At 48.9% G+C, this 21,666-nt stretch overlaps 1 long non-coding RNA gene across 2 annotated transcripts in view; it reads right to left on the bottom strand.

Annotated features, from left to right (window-relative positions):
- Positions 1-4,227: 4,227 nt before the first annotated feature.
- LOC135178606 (uncharacterized) overlaps positions 4,228-21,666 on the bottom strand; it is a 23,426-nt gene continuing 5,987 nt past the window's right edge. Inside the window, exons 1-3 of one of the 2 annotated variants that reach the window (XR_010303630.1) lie at positions 8,234-8,517; positions 7,916-8,019; positions 4,228-6,229 (exon numbers count right to left, since the gene is read on the bottom strand). This is a non-coding gene — a long non-coding RNA (uncharacterized LOC135178606). Of the gene's footprint in view, positions 6,230-7,915; positions 8,020-8,233; positions 8,518-21,666 lie in introns of those variants that run through there. The other variant, XR_010303631.1, reaches the window with a different exon arrangement.

The following is a 21,666-nucleotide window of genomic DNA, read 5'->3' as shown; positions in this document are numbered from 1 at the left end:
ATCAGTTTTGTAAGAGAGGTGAAATCTCCCCAGCTTCCTCCTGTGAAGCCTGGCACCTGGTCCTGGCTGATGGCAGGAGGACGTTTGCCAGTACATTGCCCTCTGTCTCTGGTTCATCTCTGCCCTATGCCTTGCACAGAGTTGTGTGAGGGGGACGTGCAAGCTTCTAAGTGTCCAGAGAGTGCTCAGCCTCTTCCATTTTGTGGATCCATTTGGGATGGGTGATGTTTTTAGACATTTCATGTGCTAAAAAGAGCACCATGTGAACTAGCTGCTCTTTGCTGCCTGTTGCTGGCCACACTGCGGATGTTCCTGGAATCCCAGAATGTGCCACTTCAACCAAAGTGCTGCCCTTTGCTTCAGGAGGATTGCCTATGTGCAGGATGCAGCACTGCCCATGTCCTCTAGTGGCACAGTCCCAGTTTACTCTTCGAGAGGCTGGAAATTTCTCTTGTTTGGAGAAGATGAAGATACACAGAAAAACATTTTTATGCGCAGCTCAAGGAAACACACCTGTGGACATTGGGCCCCAAGGAGGGCTGTCAAATGCCATGAGCTTAGAAATGGGGTTGTGAGTGCTGTCTGTGTGCCAAGTGTTTGTGCCAGCAGGAAACCAGAGCCCCAGTCCTCAATGCACCAGCCCTCAGTGCCCCACACGTCTCTTCATCCCCTGCCCCCTGGCTTCTTGCACACTGAGGACCTTGTGTTCAAAGAGCAACTTGATGCCCACTATCAGTTTTATTTTCACTTTGCCTCAGCCTCAGATGCCATTTGCCTCAGCATAGCATAGCATCCTGCTCTGGCTCATTATGCTGATGGCAATTAGTAATACAGGCAAGAGTCCTCCTTTTCATGCTTCTTCTTCATACCTGCACGCTCACCTGCTCCAGTTCAGTTGCTGAGCTGGAGAGCTGCCCAGATTTTCCCTGATTGAGCTTTGCCCTGTCAGCTGCTGAGACTGCTGGTACCTCTTCTTTCTTCACCAGACAGCCTCTTTGGCAGATGAGGAACATCCATCCTACCTTGGTGAGTACATGGACTTACTGGGTACCTCTGACCGGTGCTGAGGACAGAGAGGCTCATGTGCCTGCTGTAACATGGGCTTGTGTCCCATCCCATCTGCAAGAGCTGGCTGTGCTGTGATACAGCCCCTTTTGCATGGCCTTGTGGCAGCAAGACAACTAGAAAGAATGAGGACCATTGGGGACCTCAGTCACAAGGGATTTAGGCAATACCTTTAGTGACAACCTGTTGTCACACTGAGATATCACAGCAGCACTACACCCAACACAGGGTGACAGCCAAGCAGTCGTCATCTTAAACAGACCCAAGTGCCATGATGAGTTCAGCTTGACTCTGATTTCCTCTGCTAGTCTGGGTGTTATGTACTTGTGATGAAGGAACAGAGGTGACCAGGTGCCAGGTACCACCAGCACAAGCAGTGAGGACTCAGGATGGCTTTGCCCTGGAGCAGGCAGGTCCTTGCTGTGGTGATATTAATGCAGTGAATCGCAGCAGTGCTCATCCCCTCAGACTTCTTCCCCCATCAGCAGAAGTGAAATGAAATTGCCTCTGCTGCTGGCTCTGGAGTGAGATCATATCTCTTGGCCCTGAAATGAGGGCAGATATGAAATTTCTTATCTGTTAAGTAAAATGGTGCTGCACTTCAATCTGTACAGTGTTTTCCCCAGTAAGTGAGGGGGCTGGTGGGACAGGATTCCTACAGTCAGCAGTGTGCTGGTCGTAGGGGCACCCCTGCCCTGGCAGGCACCTCAGCCCAGCATCTTGCACAGAAACAGACAAAACCATGCCAAAGCCCATGTTCTCACTGCCTGCAGCCTGGGACAGGGTGCTGTGGGGGTCAGACTGTCGGGCAGGACCTCTGCAATTTGCTGCTTACCAAGGTCATGTCCAGGAATCTCCAGCACGACTGTAGAGTGGTCCCCCAGTTCTGGCCCAGCGTGGGGGGCACGGCAGGCTGTGGGTGCTCTGCTTTGCACTCACAAAGTGGAAATAACAAGTTCTCTATCAAACTCCATTGAACACCTGTCCAGAGGAGACCCATCCACCTCTGGTGGGAGATCCTGTGCTTAGCTCTAGAGCCTGGGGACCACCTCTAGGGGGCACTCAGCCGAGATCACGGGAGCCAACACAACAGAGACAGCAAAAGGCAATGGCAATGAAGACTTTCTCATCCTGAGTCAGAACTGAGATCCATCCAACAGCATTTGATACCTGAATCACCCAGCTCCCATTCCCGGTAAGGCAGCCATCCACTTTTACTTTCCCCTTGCAAGTCAGAAATGGTGTGGTTTAAGTCTGAGGGAGCATCAGAAAAGCTGTCCTGGTCACAGACAGCATTGGTGTGTGGGCATCTGGAAGCTCTATGGGGATGGGGGCCTCAGCTTGATGAGATGACAGCTACATTTTCCCCCAACCTTTTAATAATGACAATAAAAAGTGTGATACAACTGAACGCATTGCAGCAGTTAATATGCATACAGTCACCAGTTAATTAGGAAGCTCTTTTTCTGGCAGGAATTTGCAGGCTTCTGCATTAGCAGAGGAAGAAAAGCAAAGCCTGCTCACTTAGGGCAGAAAAGTTGATCTCTATCTAATTGATAGAAATAACGATTGACTGGTTTGTGTTTTTCCTTTAATCTTCCAAATTCCTGATTTTGAGTGAAATGTGGAGGTCTCTTCCAGCCCCTAACATTCTGGTGTGCATGTCTGTGTGAGCCATCTTGGCTCATGGAAAACAGACACTAAACCACAGGCAGCCCACTGCCCTGAGAGACTAGCCCCTAAAAAGACCTAAAACACATGCATGCTTCCAAAACACCTCTTCTTTACACGTGGCACTTGCTGGTAGAGGTCTGCCTGACATGACATTTCAAACAATTGCATTTTAGATCAGCCTGGCTCAAGAAACACGCAAGGGAGACATCACTCTGGGCTTCATTTTAAATAATGCATGTGAGTTGTTTTGTAAAATAACTTCATGTGACCTGCTGTTTGTCAGCCTGGAGACTGCATGTTTGACAGCCCTTCAGCTGCTGCTGGCAGGGGCATCCTCAGCTGAAGGAACTGAGGCCACAATGTAAAACTGTCCATGTTGTTGGGGAACATAGAATCATAGAATCAGTCAGGGTTGGAAGGGACCACAAAGATCATCTAGTCATCTAGGGAGGTCATTCTGCCCCTGTACTCTGCACTGGTTAGACCACACCTTGAGTACTGTGTTCAGTTCTGGGCCCCCCAGTTTAGGAGGGACATTGAGATGCTTGAGCGTGTCCAGAGAAGGGCGACGAGGCTGGGGAGAGGCCTTGAGCACAGCCCTACGAGGAGAGGCTGAGGGAGCTGGGATTGTTTAGCCTGGAGAAGAGGAGGCTCAGGGGAGACTTTATTGCTGTCTACAACTACCTGAGGGGAGGTTGTAGCCAGGAGGAGGTTGCTCTCTTCTCTCAGGTGGCCAGCGCCAGAACGAGAGGACACAGCCTCAAGCTGCGCCAGGGGAAATTTAGGCTGGAGGGGAGGAGAAAGTTCTTCACTGAGAGAGTCATTGGGCACTGGAATGGGCTGCCCGGGGAGGTGGTGGAGTCGCCGTCCCTGGGGCTGTTCAAGGCAGGACTGGACGTGGCACTTGGTGCCATGGTCTAGCCTTGAGCTCTGTGGTAAAGGGTTGGACTTGATGATCTGTGAGGTCTCTTCCAACCTTTGTGATACTGTGATAGTTCCAACCCCCTTGCCATGGGCAGGGACCCTACCCTAGATCAGGCTGGCCAGAGCCTCTATGCCCTGTTGAGGACTGTGGTCCTAACTTTTAAAAGAGGATGTGAAATAAAAAGCCACCAGGCCAGCTATATGACCTCTGACTAGTAGCCACTGCCAGGCAATGCCCAGATTAAGGAGCCCACAGGCCTGGTGCTCCGTGCTAGGTCCTCTCCTGTTGTGCTCAAGCTTCAAGTGTGTTCTTCAAAAACACACAGTGCAGATGAAGTGGATGGCCACAGCAACCAAAGTCTTACCCCTCACCCACCAAAGAAGCCTTCAGTGAGGCAGCCAGGGCTTCGTCCCACCTGCAGCAGCATGCAGCAGATATCTCAGAAGCTGCTCATCCTGCAGCAGTGATGTTACAAGGTTGGGACTAACATCCTGCCCTGGGCAGGGGGTGTGGGGATGATTTCCCCCCAGGTCCCAGAGGGCTTGTGTTCTCCTGTGCAGGACGTGCACTCTTTCTGCTGCTTACAAACAAACAGGGGTTTGGGGAAATGCTAACCACTGGCTTCTCACTTTGACAGCAATGTTTTCTTGATGGCATGTCAACTGCTGATAACAGCAACATCCTCACGCTTAGGAGCACAAGTCCCAGCATAATAAATCCCACACTCTTGTCTAAGGTTGAGTGGTGGAGAGAGACAAAATTGGGTCGTTGCTGCTGCAGATTTGTCACTGAAGTTGGGGGAGCATGCAGTGGGAAGCTGGTGGCTTGTGACAGCCCTAATCCCACAGCTTTGATGGGCCTCACAAACTTATCATGGTAGTGATGAGTTGCTGGGCTGGGCAGTGAGATATGCGAACCTCTGATGGCAAAAAGCAGGGAAAACAACAAACAGCAATGTTTGCACAGAGGAGGGACTGCTGCTCCAGTTATCAGTCTTCTTGACTATTTTTCTGGTCAAGAAGCACTGGTTTTGGTGCAAACCATGCATCAGCAAGCAGATTTGAGTAATGATTCTGCATGTCTCAAGGAAGTGGTCACAGGAGAGGCTAGTTCCTGCACTGGGAGCAGTAGCAGAATCAGTAAAGTAGGTGAAAAATGCAGCCCCCGGCTCTTGCACTGCAGAGCTGGCAGGGAATCAGTGCAGTAGAGAGCAGCCTGGCCAGATACATTTCCACAGCACTGGGGACTTCCCGAGGATTCAGGGCAATTCTGCTTTTGGGAAGGCAATGGCTTTGGTCATAAACAGCTTTCATAATTCGCTGCAGCCTCCCTGATGAACCCTTTTGCCTATGAAGGCTGTTTCACCAGTGTACAAGGGAGTGAGAGCATTCCCATGGGCACAGAAGTTAATTTTCCAAAAATGGCTGGAGTGCATTTTCAGGGCTGAGAGGCAATTAGTTCAGCCAGCCCTGGAGCTCCACCACCACTAGTCTTAATCAAGTCATCTGTTGCCAGATGTTAAACTCTCTGGGCTAGCGTGCTGCACTTTAACCCAGACACCGTTCTTTCTACTACAGTGATCCATCCCAGGCTAGCAAGGGCTAAAGACATTGTTTTCTATGCCAGATGTGTATTTTTCTACTTATCAGGGTGTGTTTCAGAAGAAACACAGAGCCCACACCATCTCTGATGGTCTATACAGGCTTTGAATCTTACGAGCTCTGATCCATAATAAGGACTCTGAATCACAGAGCTGTTCCTGCTGTGTATATTGGATAGTTCTGCTCCTTATAATTGTTTCCTGTGCCCTGTGATATCTGTCACTGAGTTCACATCCAAATTTGGGTTGATGCTCAGAAGAGAACCGGGAAGAAATGCAGCATCCCAGGAAGAAAGGTGAGACTGAAGGAGAGGCTGGGTAGGTGTAAATGCATTAATAAACCTCTAGATAATAATAATGCTTTAATAAACCTCTAGCACCCTGAGGGCTTAGGTGCTTCACATGGAATCTTCTCAGATTCCATGTGAAGAGCTGTAGCCTTCAGATTCACAAATACAAGAAGCAGTTTTATCAACCTTTTATAGAGAATTGGATCCATATGGATGAGGCCATTGAGCCTCTGGAGTCCAGTGTTTGCTCTCATTCCAGAAACACAAGTTGTTTTGGAACAGAGTCTTTTTTTCTCACAGGGATTCTAAAATAACAAACAAACAAAAAGCACTGGAAGCTTCCTACTGTTTCATTCTTCCCTATGAAGATCAGGATAAAGCTGATCAGAACTATACTAAGTGACAACCAGCACTGATCTGCCTTTTTTTTTGTTGGGCTGGTCTGCCCTGAGAAGACACCGAATTGCTCACTGAATTACTGGAGATGGCTGGGTACTGGTTCTAGGTGTCCATTCTTGATAGGGAGATACCGAAACGAGGAGTGTGTGGTGGCCCCCTGAGCCAGCTCCAGAAGTTTCCTTTCCAACCACTGAAGGCACTCATTGGGAGGTGCATCTGACTCAGCCAAAACAGCCCATGGGTGACGGCAGGCCTCTGTAGCACTCAACTTGGAAACTGTTATGAAGATGAATGGTACATGTCACATCAAATCAGCACCTTAGCAGCTAGCAGTGGCTTAGCAGGAAGATTTGTTCAAACAATGAAGTGTGCCCTGTGTTTTTCAGAAGGAAGAGCATCTGTTCATGAACGCTTGACTAATTTCTCATTATCTTATTGAAACAGCTTAAACCACTGGAAAAGCATCTCCAGCACAGCTAATGTTCAGCCAACAGTTGGGTACCTGCTTTGATTTACTGAGATCATCAAGACTGACACATGCAATGTAGGAACAGGCACAGGTATTTCAAGAGGAGAGACAGGTAAAAAACACTCCTTTAAAGCAAAGACAAACAGAATGAGCAGGAGCAGGACTGGCTGCCCTGTAAGGCCTGACTTGTAGCCATGGTCAGGGTGAGATGCTGGGCTGGATTTGTCCAGCAGCTGTTTGGATCACCTTGCAGTAAATGTGCCTAACTCCCTGGGGTCTGGGTGTGGTGAAGGTGAGAGTTTCTGCACGGGGCTGTGTGGGCTTTGTCTGTCTCTCACAGCCTTTGTCATGTCATTGTCATATCCATCACCATGTTTGGCTGCTGTCAGCTTCCATGCTAAAAGGCTGCTCCCCTGAGTCTTCCTGGCGTGTGTGTGCTGCAGGCAAGGTCCAGCCTCCCTCTGTGCTCCCTGCAGGTCAGACTCCTGACACCTCGACAGCAGGCTGGATGCAAAGGAGTGTCAAATTTTGGGCTAAAGTTTACAGTGTAGACTACAGATCTGCAACGAAAACATTTGTTACTGCTCCCACCAGGAGAGTTGAACTCAGCTATGGCTGGTCCTTGGGGACAGGTTCCTTCAATGATACTTTCCTTCAAAGCTTAAAGGGAGGGCACTCAGTTTGTGCCCCTCTCCTTACAGAGCCGAGTGATTTGTTTCAGCTTCTCCATCTGTGTCACAGAGACAAAGTGATTTGCCTATCACTGCAGAGCACTTGGTGATAGCTGAGAGGAAAGCACACCAAGGGCCAGCCCTCACCTTACTCTAGCTGTAACATCGTGGCTCCCTGATGGAGTTTAGCCCTGGGAGCTGGCCCTTTCTGCCATCCTTCATCACTTTTGCATCTGCTGGCATGACACAGATGCTCCCCAGGCAGGCTGGAGCTCCACTGCTCTGGCTGCAGGAGAGCTAGAATAATGACATATGCCTGGAGTGTGAGGGGAGGAGGGAAGGGGCTATTTCCACATCTTGAGTCTTTCATCATCATTATGGTTGTAAATGACAGTATACAATTTACTGAGAGATGGAAGTAAGGAGGAAGCAGAGGTGAGAGGCTGGAAGAAGAAAGTGAGAAGAGATAGGGGGCAAAAAGGAAGAGAAATGTGAGCACAGTCTAGGAAAAAACAACCAAACAAACAAGCAAACAAAAAAAAACCACAAGCAGAAGGAAGCCCAGTACCAGACTTAGGAAACAACAGAAGGACATGAAGGGATGGAGAGAATCAGGATCTGGCAGGGCAGCAGGGGAGACAGGAGAATGGTTCTCTAGGAAATAGCTGGAAGAGGTGGAAGCTGTCTGCTTCCCTGGTGCTCAGAAGTACTGATGGATTATTGATCGAGAGAACCAAACATATTTCATCCAGCAACATTTCACAGCTGGGAAAGGCAGCTGATGTTTGGGAGAAGAGGGAGCAGGAGCTGTTGGCTGCTTACCTTCTGGCTTCAGACAGCAGGAAGGCTCATAGAGTTAAATCTGGGTTGCAGAATGCAGAGAGGCTACAGGGATTTAGGAGTCATCCAGCCTGATGGGACAGCTTCTACAAACAAAAATAAAGGAATTAACAGATGCAGAGGAACACAAGGGACAGAGGAAAATGATTTGTCTAACACATGGCAGAGCAGGACTTCTCACAGGGGTTGAACAACCACCTAAAGCTGCAGCCTGTGAAAAATGCACCAATACTTATTAGATGAAGAAATAATTTGTATTTGTATAAGCCTCTTGAAAAATGCATACAAAACCAAACTCACCCACAAGTACAGGATCTAAAATGCCTGTGCTGAAACTGAAGTGACCCAAAGGACAGAGCCAAGGCAGTGAGGGGCAGAATGTACTGTGGTATCTGGGATTCAGCTCCACACCTGAGGCAATTCATCAGTTTTTTGGCCAAGTGTCTGTAATCCCATGAGTCAAACACAGCCCTTGGCTTGCAGAAGCACCCAGCTCACCTGCTGTGGCAATGGCACGGTTCTCACTGAGTTCACCTGGCAAGCTGCCTCCATTTAATTTCTCTTTCTTCCATCCTGTGAGCCATTTTCTCCCTCCAGCAACTTGCAGGAGTTTTATCCCAGCCACTAATGCCAGGTCTATGGGCACTGGCTCTCCAGGCCAGCTGCCTGCTCACTGCCAGAAAGGCTGAGTCTTCAGGCAGATAACTGCAAACCCTCGGGCAACTTCTTAGTCTGTTCTCTCAGTGGCTCAGTGAGTGTGGGTTTTGAAGCCCAAAGCACCATCAGATGCCAGTGGTAAGTCACGAAGAACCCAGAAAGCTTTGCACAGGTGAGCAGCAAAGCGCAGACTGTGGCAAGGATGAGGTGGCTCACTGGGTGTAGTGCAGAACTGGGGCTACTTTTCTTCAGGAAAATGATGGCCTCTGGGTGAGCATCTTGGAGCGTCTTGAGTGCCCTTTTGACGTGCAAGCAGAGGCCTAAGTTCTGCAAAAGGAAGGAGTGGCATGTTTGCTCAGCATGCCATCCAAAGCCAGGCAGCACGCTGGAAGAGGGTGGGCACCGGCCACCCAGGATGGCTCCCATGTTTGCCTGTTGTACTCATCCTCCTTTCGTGCAGACAGTGAGGTCTACCATCAGCCTGTGAGCTGCATCCAGTCTCTGGGGTGCTTCCAGGCAGGAAAGGTCTTTGGAAGCCAGTTACCAGCTCCCCAGGCAGATGCTGTGGTATCCCAGTTTCAGGGGTGCAGCTGAGGTCCTTGAGAGTGACAACTGTGACAGCCTCCACAGCTGGTAAGAAGCAGGGGCAGCCCTCTCACATGTGCAGTGTTTTCTGCTTTGCACCTCCAGCCTCCCAAAGAAGGGAAGGGTGGATGTTTGCCACCAGACCCCTGGCAGAGTGGAGCTCTTGGCTTCTCTCCCTGTGCAGGACGGGCAGCAGCTGCTCCCCACTAATGGCTGTGCTTCTCCAAGGCTTTTCTGGATAAAGGCTTCTGGAGATGGCAGATGGGCACCTAATAGGCTGGGATGGCAAGGATAAGCCTTGCAGTGTCATGGGGACCAGACTGACCACAGCATGGCTGTGGGCTGAGTTGATCAGGCAAGGGAAGCATCTTCAGACAGGAATGAGCTTGTACCTAGGGGAACACCTGAGGGAAGCTGGAGGAAGGAAAGAGGATCACACAAGGATATTATCTTGCCTCCTTCACTTGCCCTCCTCTGCATAGGCACTGGGACCCTTGAAAAAGGCAAAGAACTATGAGACTGAAGCCATGGGGAGCTGGAGGAGGCCTAACCAGCTCCACATCCCTGCAGCAGCAGGTTGTCCCAGTCCTTGAACCTGATCTTAAGTTGTTGGCCTTCCTCAGCCTCTGCAGTGAGGCACTTTTCCTAACAGTGGTTCTTCGTGTTGGCTTTTTATACAACTCTTAATGAATTTCAGGATTTACTTCTTGTAGAGCCTGGATTAAACAGAATTTTAATGGCTATTAAGAGTAATACCTTTAATTGAAAGATAGCCTTCGTCTCAATCTTTGCTCCACAGGAGTCAATGAGAAGCTTGCCAGTAACTGGCTTGAGCCAGGACTGTACCCATTAGCATTCAAGGCAGTTTCAGGACTCTGGCTTTTTCACAGGTTTAAACAGAAAATGTCACAATTTGTTGTAAAAACCCAGATCCCTTTAATGAGCAAATTAGAGGGAGTCGGTGCAGAGCAGGAGGGAAGAATGGGATGTTGAGGACAATGCTAAAAACCTACTAGCAGGGTGTGATGGTTTGGGTGTTACCCACCCCCCCCCTCCCCCCTTATGAAATCACTCAGATTAGTCTCAGATGGCTGGAAATTAAGGAATGAAGCTTTATATTCACATCTTAGCATGATATACAAGCAGATATATACAGCAATACACAAGTTAAGGAGTAATACAGAAACACAACACCTCTCCCAGAAACCAAAGTCCCCAGGAGGGGCTCCCAACCACCCTTCCACCTTCTTTCCACACCTCTACATTATCCCAGACTTTGCCTTACATGCAAGGTGAGTTTGGAGGGCCTGCCAGGGGAGTTAGAAAGCAAAAGGATTAGTTACACAGAAAGCAAGCCAGGGAGAAGAGTACAGGCACCAGCTGCAACAGAGAACCACTGCAACTTAATTACCTCTTGAGATCCGCCTGTGATTCCAGAGACAGTGATTGACTCTCCTCCCTGGCAATTCGATGTCAATAGAGTACACTAAAGCCCTGTGTTTCCCGACTTCTGAACTGCCAGGCCACCTAACAAATACATTCCAGTAGATTTGGTTCTCTCCAAAATCCCTTTCCTCCTCCTGGCTGGAGGCAGGGCACCCCTAATGCTGAACAGGGCATGTGGGGTGTGCACAGTGATTGGTGGTGTTGTGAGAGAAATTGCAGTTGTTGGAGTAGTTGCAGTTGCTCTGGGGAGCTGAAGAAGTGACAGCTACTTTTCTGGCATTGCTGCCTCTGTTTCTGCCACTCTGCAGTTCACAGAATCATAGAATCATAGAATCAGCCAGGTTGGAAGAGACCTCCAAGATCATCCAGTCCAACCTATCCCCAGCCCTATCCAGTCAACTAGACCATGGCACCAAGTGCCTCATCCAGTCTTTTCTTGAAGACCTCCATGGATGGTGACTCCACCACCTCCCTGGGCAGCCCATTCCAATGCCAATCACTCTCTCTGTGAAGAACTTCCTCCTAACATCCAGCCTAGACTTTCCCTGGCACAACTTGAGACTGTGTCCCCTTGTTCCCTGGCTCTCTTTGAAAGAGCTGAAGTAGGTTTGACCATCCCACCTGTTCATGTGCTCATCAAATTAGTCATGCAGGATTATCCACAGTGACCCACATGATTGCTGATGTCTAGGTAAAAGTTGTCTCCTGAGCTGGAATTGCCTTGCAGGAGGTGGGCATCTATTCCTGATGGCAGAAACATGCACCCATTCAGATGACACAGGGATGGTATCCTTTGCCAGGTTGGATATGGAGGGTTCAAGTTCCTCTTTCCATTCTTTCATGGTATCTTTTGTCTCTGTACCCAGAGTTTTTATGGCAGAGACTAGGCCAGAATGTGACAAGATGTCCTCTCTCTGTCTCAGCTGGTCAGTGAATTCACCAACAGTGAGAGGCCATCCATTATCACTCCTTGATAGAGACCTGCTAGCCAAGATGTCATCAGGCTCATGTGTACCGTGATCTCCACAAAGCACTTCCATCACAGCAAACTCCTTCAGAAGCTTGGAGAGTCGGCCAAGGGAGTTAGAAAGCAGAAGGATTAGTTAGACAGAAAGTGAGCCAGGGAGAAAAGTACAGGCACCAGCTGTGACAGAGAGCCACTGTGTTATCTGTGTTTATATTCCTGGGTTTGTACACCTTAGCAAGCCTATGAGTGAAGCAGACATCATCATTATTTCCTTTTCACAGCCCATCATCTTAATTCCAGCTGGCCTCAAACTAGCACACAGAGTGACATTCTTCCTATGATGTTCTCCCTGCAACCCAAGTTTGAAGCCAGTGTGGGCACCATTATCCATCTTCCATCCTTTGTCCTGCACACCCAGCCCATGTCCGAGACATGTTTTGTCTGCCTTCCCTGGGGTCTGGCTTGCTCCACTGTACAGACAGCCCTGGCTCTAACCCAGGTACTGATCAAAGTCATGTCTTGACAGCCCCTGCTCTGCAGCCCCCAACCATTCTCCTTTACCTCTGCCTCCTTCAGCTCATGCTCAGTGGGCCCTGCTTCTGGCACCATGATGTAGCATCAGTGGATTTCTCACTGCTGGCTTCTTCTTGAATCAGGTTTAAACTTCTCATCCTCACCTCCCTCACTTCCTCTCTTTTTTTTTCTTCTGTTTATCTTCTGATTGAGGCTCCTGATCTCTCCTGACTGCTTTAGCTCCAAGCTCCCTTAAAGGTACAGTTCCCTCTGTTGTGTCCGTGCGATACCTGCTGCCAGCATATTGCCTCTCACAAGCATTTCCATGTGTGAGAAAATGGTATTTGCTAAGGCCATGTTGCAGCCAGGTCATGAGGATCATACCAATGGTGCAGCATTTTCCAGGCCCCGACCTTCTTGCCCCATAGTAGCACTGCTGAAAGAACAGAGTAAGCTAAGGTGAGGACAGAGGTGTGACAAGATTTAGTAGGCAGTTCCTTTGCAGATTGAGGGCAGGGCTTTGTGACAGTCACAATAACCATTGGTGAAGGCTTTAAAGACTGAAGAGGCCAAGTCAGTCAAATGAGTGGCTTAAAGGCAGCAGAAGTGAAGATGAGATGATCAATGCAACTCCAGCCAGCAAGCCAGCATGTTGCTGCTTCCAGAACAACCTGCAAGGCATGATGGAGAAGGCCTGTGGAGAGGCAATTACAGTAATTGAACCAAATGGCCAGTTGGGTATCTGCTGCTCTCACAAGGTCATCAGGGGGTGCAGTAAATCAGAATAAAGCCTGTACAGATTGCACAACTAGGGGAAAACCACAGACTGCTCTTTGGTACTCCACCTCATGGGCTTCCCAGGCCAGCAGAGCTGCTGCAAGATCCCTACACTTCAAAAGTGTGCTGATGGAGCTGGGGTTGTTCAGCCTGCAGAGGAGGCTTCAGGGAGACCTAATAATGACCTTCCAGTACCTGAAGGGAGCCTACAAGAAGGATGGAGAGAGCTGTTTGCAAAGTCCTGTTGTGATAGGATAAGAAACAATGGCTTCAAAGTAGGAAAAAGTAGATTTAGATTGGATGTTAGGCACAAGTTCCTTACCATGAGGGTAGTGGAACACTGGAGCAGGTTATCCATGGAGGTAGTTGAGGCCCCATACCTGGACATAGTCCTGGAAGGCCAATAGGCCTATTAGATGTCCTGGCTTGCCCCACCCTTCTGCTGATGGGGGAGGTAAGGGCAGGAGGAAAACAAAGGCTTGGGCCATGATGTCCCCTCCCAAAGTGCTACACAGGTACCCACAGGTGTTTAGGTACATGTTGGTGTCTTGCCCAAATAAGGGAGAGCAAGCCCTGGTCTCACCTAATGTGGTCAGCTTTGCAAATGCATTTGGATTGGTGAATCTCTGTGGCCACAGGAGCCACTACACTCGGGCAAGGAATATAAACGGAGCTCAGTTACAAGCAGCTGTGCTGCTTCTGCCTTGCTGCCTCTGCCTCACGGAGCTGCCTCTGCCTCGCTGCTCTTGGACAATGTGTTCTGCTCTGCCTCCTGCTTCAGACCAGCTTAGCCCTGATATTTTGGGTGTGAACTACCTGGAAACTTAAGTGCCTCAAGTTTACCAAGAGAAGGCATTAAGTGCCTCACGATGTGGTGAGATGTGCCACTGACATTGTGCTCTCTGCACATCTGTGAGAGATGCTGCCTGCACCTCTGCAAACCTCCGTGCCGAGATGAACCAGAATTAGGTCAGAGATCATCTGCCTCTTTCCCAGCACCTTGGGAAGATCTAGAAGCCTCTCAATGGCTGAGCAGTTCCAACACTGCCACAAAGGAGCCAAGGACCATCTTGAAATTTCTACTCCACCACAGTGAGTAGAGCAGACTCTCCCTAGGGCCCCAGGCTGCCTATTTGCAAGTGGGGCAAAGCCATTTTGTGCCTGAACTATTCTATTTTTCCTGTTTCTCCTAAATTAATGAGTAGCCCATGAGCATCCTTGTGAATATTTTCCTGGCCATAGAGCCCAAAGTTAACTAATTTGTATACAGTTGTGGGTGGAGCTTTCTGGAAATAAAATTAACTACTTATTTTATAATCCCTGCCTCGTCAGTTGCCCCAACTAAATCAGACATATTCAAGGCAAGGCTTGACAGGGCTCTGGGCAAACAGATCTAGTTGAGGATGCCCCTGCTGACTGCAGAGGAGGTTGGACTAGATGATCTTTGGAGGTCACAGTATCACAGTATCACCAAGGTTGGAAGAGACCTCACAGATCATCAAGTCCAACCCTTTACCACAGAGCTCAAGGCTAGACCATGGCACCAAGTGCCACGTCCAATCCTGCCTTGAACAGCCCCAGGGACGACGACTCCACCACCTCCCCGGGCAGCCCATTCCAGTGTCCAATGACTCTCTCAGTGAAGAACTTTCTCCTCACCTCGAGCCTAAATCTCCCCTGGCACAGCCTGAGGCTGTGTCCTCTCGTTCTGGTGCTGGCCACCTGAGAGAAGAGAGCAACCTCCTCCTGGCCACAACCACCCCTCAGGTAGTTGTAGACAGCCCATTCTGTGATTCTGTGATGTGGTGTGCAGTGCAGGGGAGGGACACCTGATTGTGAAGAGCACAGTCAGAGCAACTTTGCAAAACTGACATGTTAGTCTGGGGCAGAAGGTAAAAAAAACAAGGGACTTTCAGAAAGCTGAGAGATGCTGCTGTTGGGAACAATGTTCATCCACATGTACTGGATGACCTGCTGTGAGTTGACTGGTGAGAGGCCTTGAGCACAAGCCCTACAAGGAGAGGCTGAGGGAGCTGGGATTGTTTAGCCTGGAGAAGAGGAGGCTCAGGGGAGACCTTATTGCTGTCTACAACTGCCTGAGGGGTGGTTGTGGCCAGGGGGAGGTTGCTCTCTTCTCTCAGGTGGCCAGCACCAGAACGAGAGGACACAGCCTCAGGCTGTGCCAGGGGAAATTTAGGCTGGAGGTGAGGAGAAAGTTCTTCACTGAGAGAGTCATTGGACACTGGAATGGGCTGCCCGGGGAGGTGGTGGAGTCGCCGTCCCTGGAGCTGTTCAAGGCAGGATTGGACGTGGCACTTGGTGCCATGGTCTAGCCTTGAGCTCTGTGGTAAAGGGTTGGACTTGATGATCTATGAGGTCTCTTCCAGCCCTGATGATACTGTGATACTGTGACTCTGGCTGGGACACCTCAGTCCAGAAGCTCTACGCCCACAGAGCTGCACATGTGGGTCCCTTCCAGCTGATGCAGGGAGGTAGAGGTAAAGGTGCAGGTAGGCAGGTCCCTTCAGGATAGCCATGATGCTGTTTGTGCTGATACATCTGACATGCTGTGTTAGAAATGTGTTGATGGCTTTTGGAAAGCCAGAGGGACTTGTAAGAGATTTTTATTTTGCATTCTCACCTTTTAGAAATGTGCTTTTCAGTCTGCATCTTTATCTCACAGAAAATAGCATCTTCAGCCACTTGATTATGGCACAGTCCCTCCACACTATTGCCATTTATGTCATAGCCTGCCACACTTAGCACTTGAAATAGTTTCCTGTTTATAAAGGGTCTTTAGTCTAAGGCTGAGGCAGTTACTGGTAGAACTAAATCTTTAACCCTGAGAAGGACCCAAATAAAACCCAAGCAGCTGCACAGACTTCATGCACAGTTGGCTGTTACAGCTGAGCATCCACAAGAAAACAAATATATTGGCTACTTCTCCTTAGATTAAAGCTCCTCACCACAGCCTGCCTGCTTATGAAAGTACCTTGAAGCGAGACTGAGTCAGTGTGGTACCAAAATGGTTGCAGATGTTGTCCTTGTCACAAGTCCAGCTCAGGGGTTGTCCTGGGCTTAGAGAGACAAAGCTGAATGGGCAATTTCTACAACTGCTGTTTCCCTCTGAACCCCACTGTTATTGTATTTTTGCCTCTGTCTCCAGGCTACCCAAGTTCTGTAAGACTCTCCCTGCTGTTCATCTATCCCCTACAAGGTATTTCAGCAGCTGGTGTGAAAGATTATTGGCCTGCTATGGATTTCAGATGGTGCCTCGGTGTCACCCATGAAAGTGCTTTCTCTTCAGCAGAAAGAGCACTCTCCTTGTCCTGCTGCAAAGGTTGAGAGGGAGCTTCAATTATGAGCACTTATTTTCAGTAGTTCATAATTTTCTGTACAAGTGCTACCCTTCAAGATGCATTTTCTCTTGCTTCTTTCAGCCCATAGGTGGTATATTTCGTAAAGTTGGATAGAAATCTGTTTGGATGGTCTGTGTTACTCAGGTAGGAGGGGAGTAAAGTGATTTTCCTCACCACAGGTATCTTCCAGATTGTGGTTTTTTTCTCTTGCCACAGTTTGATACACTCCCTCCAGCACATCCCTCAGCTGCTCTGCACACGCTTAGGTCCAACGCCATCATTATGCTGGAGGACAATTTGTTTGCAAAGAGTAATTTTAAACTGATGGCACAAGCTTTAGCAGGGCCCTGACCCTGGAGAAGCCATTGCCCTGAGAACATGAGCCTCCATGGATGTCCATAGGAAGGAGATCTTGCTGCAGAATACATCTGCTGCTGCTCTGCGCTAGAGCTTCCCACCCATCTGATGGACCAAGCTCTCCAGAGCTTTAGCACAGATCAGGTCTCAGCAGGAGATGTGTTTCCCAGACACACAGAGGTGTTTGCACAACTTCTTGTGGTACTCAGGCTGTGATCTGCAGGCTCCAGCAGTCACTTTAGGGACTGGTCCACGGAGGGCTCCAGCCCTGAACAGTTGTGGTAGCTTTGCCAGCACCAAAACAAGGCAACCATGGCCAAAAAGTGACATGAGTTGTGCCTTAAAGCCCATAGTAGTCCTTTGAGAAGCAGACTAATGCTACCACTGAAACAGAATTTTGGCAAAAGAGCCCCAAACCATCCACCTGGCAGATCAGCTCATTCTTGGCTCTTATCCCAGAGCTGCATCTGTCCCATTTTCCCTGGGGGGTGTCCTCACCTTCACCTTCCATTTCCTGGCAATTTTCTCCTGCTGCTCATCAGTGTTCAACATAATCTGAGCATTTTGTCATGGGAGCAGAGGCAATGGTCCATGAGCACTGCCTTGGGTGGGCTTGCTGCACTCCAGTCCCATGCCAGCAGATTGCAAGCAAACCCCAAGTAGCCCAATGGAGCTTGTGGGGCTGCAGCAAGATGCTGGAAAAGACTGGCCTGGCCAGAGCATCATCCCAGAGCCTTGCTACCTCCCCTAGCCAGGTGCAGTCATCTGAGCCTGAAAAAGCTGCCCTCAATAACTGAAGCTGTCCTCAGTTAGTTGACATTAATTCATTCCCTGACTCCTCCTGCATTTCTCCCTCCCTGATTCATCCATCTTGCATCTCTTGCCTGACATTACCCCTCTACCTTTTACATCCCAAACTTCTCCACAGCTTTGTTTTGCAGGGCGAAGGGTCAATGCCAGCTTCAGTTCCTGGGCAAACCAGGAGGACTGGTGGAACATGAGCTGGTTTGGGTGACACTCATGGTGCAGCTCAGGCTGCAGGAGCTGATGTCTGTGGCTTGCTAGCGAGGGTTTGTGCAGATCACAGTATTTGTTGGGAGAATGCTGAGGGCACCATAAGGTTGTTGGAAAGAAACCCAAGGTCTTTCTATGGAGAGACAAAAATGGGATTTCTGACCTTCTTTGAAGATTAGAAATGGGCTGCAGAGCTGTTTGACATTAATGAGCTGAGAGCAGAAGAAGGGCCTCTCCAGAGGTGCCTGCCCTCAATTTATACATTTTCTCCCTATCAAAACCACAGCACTCCCTGGGGACAGCAGCTTTGAGCCTCATCTTATTTTGCCATTTGAATGAAGTATTTGAGATGATGATGATGATGATGATGATGATGATGATGATGATTGTTATTATATTTTATGGCTGATAATGCCTTTTGCACTTAGCCAGAGCATATGGGCAAGACAAATCCCCGGGCAAAAGCTTTAGGACCACGGCTGCAGCATCCACTTAGTCACAGGACACCCGAATGCTGCTCCTAATGAAAGACGATGTGACGCATACGTGGTATGAGTCACTATAATGTTAACTACTGTTACTTCAAGCCCAGACATTGCCAGCATTGCTTTCCTCCCTGAAGATGATTCATGTGCTTCATGTGTGACAGTTCAGCCTTTTTTTTTTTTTTGCTTATTCAAGTGAATTTCGATGTTTTTCAAGTGGTTAGGGGGCAAAGTCCTTCTGTTTCTGTTTGCTGAGCTGAATTTCCTTAAAGTGTTCACAGGCAGTTTCCCAGATGCTTTTGATAGCAGGAAGGAGGAGGAAAGGAGAAGCCCTGAGATCTGCAGGTCAGTGTGGACAGGGCTTTGCAATGCAAAGCTATCCCAGTGCAATATCAACTCTCCACCCCAGCCATGAACTGGAGGTTGAACCTTGCATGCAGCTCCAGTGAGCTGAGAGCAGGTTCTCAGAAGAGGGCAGAAAAATGCTGAAGCGTCTGTGGGAAGCTTCAGGATCCTGCAGACAGGGATGCAGCCCTCTGCTGACCCTCTTTTGAGCCAGCAGGAGCAGAGAACAAATGGAGAAGTTTCCTGTGGTGCTCACACAGCTGCACCTTGGTATCTTCTTCTTAGCCCTGCTGCCTGCCTTTCATCTCAGGCTTCAGCAGCCTTGTAAAGCTTTGTTTTGAGAGACAATGCCTCCTGCCAATAGCTGAGCGAGGAGGTCCCCAGAGTTCAGTCTGCCAGCCTCTGAAGACACTTTATTCAGAAATCAGTCAGTGGGGGGCCTGTTTTCAAGCAGGTGACTGCCACTGCCACTGCAGGTAGTTGCTATCTTTGCTGAGGTTGGACTTAAACTCTCTGCAGCTACACTGCAGCATGGAGGCAGCCTGAGAGCCCCCAGCCACTCACTCAACACAGCCTTTTTGGGGCAAAGCAGGACAGCCAAAAAAACGAGAAGGAAGGAGGCAAAAAAAAAAGAGGTAGTTAAACCTTTGAGGAAGTAAAGCATCACAGATTAGACTCCTGTGGGATTACAGGATTGAACACTGTTGGCCCAAAGCCAGCTGAAGGACACAGGGAATTCACTCTCTGTCATCTCTCAAAACACAACTCAATTGTGCTATTTTCCTCTTGGCCTCCAATGCCCCAGGGACTAGTGGTTATAATCTGTACCAGCAGCAGAACCAGCTCTGGTAGCAGGAAGGCTGAATCATGTCCGTCAGCCACTGACCTCACTTCCATTCTGACAGGAGCTGGCAAAGTTTGCCAGGCAAGCACGTGTTACGGAGTTCTGTTCTTGGGAAGGTTCATGTCAGAGTGAAGGCTTCAGTTTATGCCCTGCATTCAATGTAATAGGATGCAGAAGTGCACAGAGAGGTCTCAAACACTCTGCCCTGGCTCATACACATTTATGGGGTTTACAGATGGAGCTCACTGTGCTTTTATGGTACCTGCTACATAGGAGTGTGTGTTTGGGTGATTCAGAGGGCTGGAGCACCTCTCCTGTGAGGACAGGCTGAGAGAGTTGGGGTTCAGTTTGGAGAAGGCTCCAAGGAGATCTTATTGTGGCCTTTCAGTATCTGAAGGTGCCTACAAGAAAGCAGGTGAATGATTTCTTAGAGTGTTGGGTAGTGATAGGATTAGGAGGGATCCAAGCTAGAGGAGGGTGGATTTAGATTAGGCATTAGCAATCAGTTCTTCACCATGAGGATGGTGAGACACTGGAACATGTTGCCGAGGGAGGTGGTGGAAGCCTCATCCCTGGAGGTTTTTAAGGCCAGGCTGGATGTGGCTCTGGGCAATCTGATCTAGTGGAAAGTGTCCCTGCCCATGGCAGGGGGTTTGGAACTAAATGATCCTTGAGATCTCTTCCAGCCCTGACCAGTCTGTGATTCTGTGGCTTTCTTCCTTTGTTTTTCTTCTGTTATAGATCATGCAAAATTAATAATCAATATTAATTTTGATCTCCAAGCAAAGATTGTTAATAAGTATGAAAACTGTTTATTAACATTAAATCTCACCAGAAAACTTATTTACAAGATTCAAAAGCATAGATTGGCCACTTTTACACATGGGGAGCAGGTAAAACTAGAACACTTTAAGAAATAACTAGCAAATGCAAACTTTATGCTGGAAGGAGAGGTTCTTGAGGTCAGTACGCTGCTTGCAGGTAATTACACTGTTTATCCACTAGATGGACTCAGGAAGCTCCTTTCTGCTTATGGCAGAAGGCAGTCAGTGAACTACAAGAGGCTTTTTTACTCACAACATTATCACCCGACTCGTGGGGCTAGCTACAGCTTCAAACAGCACCCAAACGCTTGCAGAGGAGAGGGTTCTCTCACTGTCTTGTGAGCCCCTAAGGCTTCCAATTCTTCCCAGGCATCACAGGGTGCTGGGGAAAGGAGCGAACTATCTCTGACCGTATCCTGGCTCCTCTGGATGATCTGTGTATCTCCAGGACTTCCTGTCTTGGCAGGAGGCTTTCAGGGGCAGGCAGGATGTCCTGCCATGTGCAGTCTTAGCACAGTGTCACGCTGGCTATGCAGGCCTATCGCATGGAGGAGTTTAAAGCCTGATCCTGATAAACTCGAAGCAGGCAGTTTCCAGGCAGTTCAGCAGAGCTAGCTTCTAGCTTAGCATAATGCTGCAGAAGGCAATGGCAGAATCACTGCCAGAGGCAGACAGCCATGGTGGCAGCAGGCATGAATACAATGGCAGAGCACTTTGTGTTACCTGCTCATCTGTTTTCATCAGTACAGCCCAAGACCAATGGGTCTTTGGACACAAATTAGCCAGTCAGAATGGCAGTTAGCTGAGCTTGACCATATCAGGTGAAGCCATAGGCTTGCTTTATGCAAATTTGGGAAAAACATGGGTCTTGCACAAGGCAGGCACAAGCCAAGTGTGTGTGTGTATATCTTGTTTACCACAGGATGCAAACAGGGGCAAAACAAGTCTGGGCAAGCCATGGTCCTTAGACTCAGTGTCTCTGGGTTCTTTGTCATCTTTTCCGTGGTTGCTTCTCCCCATAGCAGAAGGAGGGAGGTCAGAAAACCATACCTAGGCAAGCCAGGGCATGTATAAGCCTATTTTGGCCTATTTAAGCCTACCATGACATCTCCATAACTCAGAGTTTCACCCTGAACAGCGATCTCAGCTCTGCCGTTCAGTGACACCATCCAAACACTTACGTGGTTGCAGAATCACAGTGCATCAGTCTGTAAGGACAGTTCTGATGTCATCTGTAGCAGACAGGTAGTTCCACCAGCTCAGCTTCTTTTTTTTAAGAGACTATTATTATTTCATGGCCAAATTTACCACAAGGCTCTGGCTGCAGGCAGAAGCAGCCAAAGCATATGGACAAGCTATTCTGGGTTTAAAGCTGCTTTGCTTTGCCAGAGGGATGCAAAGCAGCTAGACAGCACACACAGGGTTCCCTTCCCTATCCTGCTCATCCTCCAGATGTCTGCTATTTTTCTGAACACATCCTCTAAGTGACATGCATGCACCCATGCACACCACCTCCCTCTCCCTCCTTGCCCCACTTCACATCCTTGTACACCGCAACCT

This window comes from Pogoniulus pusillus, chromosome 1, assembly GCF_015220805.1.
Source record: "Pogoniulus pusillus isolate bPogPus1 chromosome 1, bPogPus1.pri, whole genome shotgun sequence".
NCBI lineage: Eukaryota > Metazoa > Chordata > Aves > Piciformes > Lybiidae > Pogoniulus > Pogoniulus pusillus.
The sequence above is the reverse complement of the archived record's forward strand: the minus strand, read 5'-3'. Positions and strand labels throughout refer to the sequence as shown.